Below are 3,506 nucleotides of genomic sequence, written 5' to 3' on the forward strand. Positions count from 1 at the left end.
ACCGTAATGAGCCACTGGAGTGATTAAAAAAGCTCTTGAGCCTTCTGAAAACCCAGGCAGAAATAGCGTCTAATCAACTCTGAATATAGGAGGCGAGATTGGGCTGGCGCCTGCTCAGGCCCCGCCGCGCTGGGGGTGCGTGGTAAACCCTGGCGGCCACGGTCTGTGGGTGCCAACCGCTGGCCACAATCAGCCCGGCCCCCCTGGGGCACGAAGCACAAAGCTTGCCTCGAACCCCTCCCTGAAGGCGAACCCAATCATCGCTCTCGTGAAGGGCAGGCTCAGAGCCCTGCCGAAGGTCCCTGCCGCAGTCCTTGTCCAGTCCCGGGTGTGGAGGCGGCCTGGTGGAACTCGGGGAGAGCTGGGAATCTGGACTGTCCGACCCTGGCACTCCTGGGACCCGGCCAGCCCCAAGTCAGGAGGGTCTGTGCCAGCAAGTGGCACCTCCTCCACGAGGCAGTCAGTCCCTGACCACACAGCAAGATTGGCACCTCGGATTGTACAGTGGGTAGGGCAGTTGCCTTGCACATGGTGACCCAGATTCAATCCCTCCACATCTCTTATGGCCCCGTGGCGAGCACTGCCGGGAGTGATTCCTGTGTGCAGAGCCAGGAATAAAAAAAGCCAGCCTGAGCATTGCTGGGTGTGGCCCAAATACCAAGACCAAAACCAAATGGGACACACACACACACACCTGGCATTAGAGTAGTAATAGTTTTTGGAACACACCTAAAGTGTTCAGGGCTCACTCCTGGCTCTGCACTCAGGAATCACTCCTGGAGGTGCTCAGGGGACCCTATGGGATGCCGGGGACCGAACCGGAGATCGGCACGTGCAAGGCAAATGCACAACCTGCTGGTGTCTTTGGAGAACCAAGCTCAAAAGTCAGACTCTGCTCAGTGGAATGTGCCCATGAAGCAAGCCGCCCGTTTCAGCTGGCAGAGAACCTGCCTGTTCAGTCGTCCAGCAGGTGCTTAATGAGTGTGTGTGTGCTGGGCGTTACCCTGTGCTGAGTAACATGGCCTTGCTTTTTTGGGACCCAAGTCTGGGCAGCAAAGAGGCAGACATGGAAGGTGTTATGCTGTTGAGTGGGGTGCTATCCAGTGGAGGAAAGTGTTCATGAGCTTTTTTTTTTCGGTTTTTGGGTCACACCCGGCAGCGAGCAGGGGTTCCTCCTGGCTCCATGCTCAGAAATCGCCCCTGGCAGGCACAGGGGACACTATGGGATGCCAGGATTTGAACCACCGTCCTTCTGCATGCAAGGCAAATGCCTTACCTCCATGCTATCTCTCCAGCCCCAAGTGTTCAGGAGCTTTAATGAGAAAAGTATAGGGAAGGAAGTGCCTGGGGCCCCGAGAGTTGATTCCAAGGAAACTCAAAGATGGTGACATGTATTATTGGTGGATGCATTCCTGGAAGGCTACCTGCAGAAGGAGAACTTCTGAGCTGGGTTTGGATGACAGATTGGATCTCTCTGAAATCCAACAACTTTTAAGTATGAGAGAGAGAGAGACAGACAGACAGACAGACAGACAGACAGAGACAGAGAGACAGAGACAGACAGACAGACAGACAGACACACAGAGACAGAGAGACAGAGACAGAGAGACAGAAAGAGACAGAGACAGAGATATTGTAACAACTACGCCTACTTCTCTTCAAAAAGAACATTAGACACATTATCTTCTACATGCACTATGAGGAACCCTGGAATTCTCTTTAAAGGGCCAGGTAGGGCATTTGCCTTGCATGCAGCCTACCCGGGACTGATTCCAGGCACCCCATATGGTTTGCTGATTCCCACTTGGAGTGAGTCCTGAGTGAAAGACTAGGAGTTAGCCCCTGAGCAACACCAGGCCTGGCCCCCCAAATTAAAAACAAAACTAATGAAGAAATCAAATTTCCTTTAGATCTTTATATCCAACCTCCTTCCTCAACAAAGAACTAGTACAGGGGTTAAGGCATAGGCCTTGCACATGGCTGACCCTGGTTTGATCCCTGACACCAGTGCAGCCCCTGGAGTGAGCCCTGAGCACTGCTCAAAAATAAACCAAAAAACAAAACTCTTCCTTTCCTGCCTCACCACTATTACCAATGGCAACTACCATAGCAGAAATTCGAGAGGTACCTTCATGGCCCCTCTGCCCTTTAGAAAAATAACTTTAGGGTGAGGGTGGAGCTAAGGAGGTGGATTAAAGGGTTGGAGCATGCTTGCAAAGGCATAGCCTGGACTCAGTGCTGGGGCCACCTGATCCCCCTTCCCCCCTAAGCCTCACCACGAACCATCTCTAAATTGGTTTGGCACTAGGAGGAGCCCCTGAACACAGCCAGGTAAGATCCCCTCTCTGCCACGTTATAATGCACAAAGGTCAAGAACACTTTTCAGAATTGCCTTGTGCCCTTTGGATTTCTGTGAGCTTCCACCTCGTGCTATATCCAAAGCCTGGACTGCTTCGAGGGCCCCGTCCTTGTGCAAACGCAGGGCCTGGCTCCCTAGGGTTCCATGTGGATGGAGCCCACATATCGGGCCGGAATGGGCAGGGTTTCCACTGATGTAGATAATTGAGGGACATTCCAGGTAGAGGGTGAGGCGGCAATGAAGGCGGATGAGATGGGAAAGCCAGCAAGCCAAAGCTGGGTGTCTCTGGCCAGGGGCCAGGGAGCGGGAGCACCGGCCTGTGAGAGGGTGGGGGAGAACGGGGGTGGGCGAGGCCCAGGCCAGGAAGCTGTAGTTGGCACCTGGACATCTGCGCGCCACCCCCTGCACAATAATTCCTCTTCTCCACTCGCAAATCCTCCCCAGGGAGGACCCAGTTACTCTTTCCATTAATTGTCTCTTTAATGACCCAGAGGAGTCAAGTGCCCATTGTTCTCAGGGGCCTGGGGCAGCCTCCCTGGCCTTCTCCCCCGGTCCGGGCCACAGACGTCTTTCCTTCCCCTGCTCGCCTTTGGCAGGCAGCCTTATCTGGTCCCTGCAGGACCGCCTGGCCCGGTCTCTTCCTCCACCCCACACCCCTGTCCCTGCACAAACCCACCGGCTGCTGCCCCTGCCCGCCCACCCGGCTACCCATCTCCCTTCTGGCTCCTCTCTTTCCATGCTATCTCTTTCCGATTTTCTTCACTTATTTCCTAAAAACCAACCCCCCACAAGGTGCTTTTTCTGAGTGTGTTCGTTGTGTCTCTGCCCAGAGTATCTCTGGGTCACCACCTGCTTCTGTCCCCGTGTCTGTTGGCTGTGGTGGGTGTGACGCCTGCAAGGAGCATCTAGTCTTTGTCTCTTTGCGCTCCTTCGCTGCAGCCTACGTGCCTCTCCCTCTCCCTCCCCTGCTCCTCCAACACCTCTTCTCCCCAGCCTTCTCTCTTGTGGCTCTCTCTGAACCCCACTGATCAACTATTGTCCTGTTCCCGACCCCTGGCTCAGCACCACTGCTGGCCCACCCACAGGTCCCCAACACCCACACAGGTCAAGCTGCCTCTTTATGCCAGGCTTGACTGGCTGATGGGCT

Source organism: Suncus etruscus, chromosome 5 (genome assembly GCF_024139225.1).
Source record: "Suncus etruscus isolate mSunEtr1 chromosome 5, mSunEtr1.pri.cur, whole genome shotgun sequence".
NCBI classification, from domain to species: Eukaryota; Metazoa; Chordata; class Mammalia; order Eulipotyphla; family Soricidae; genus Suncus; species Suncus etruscus.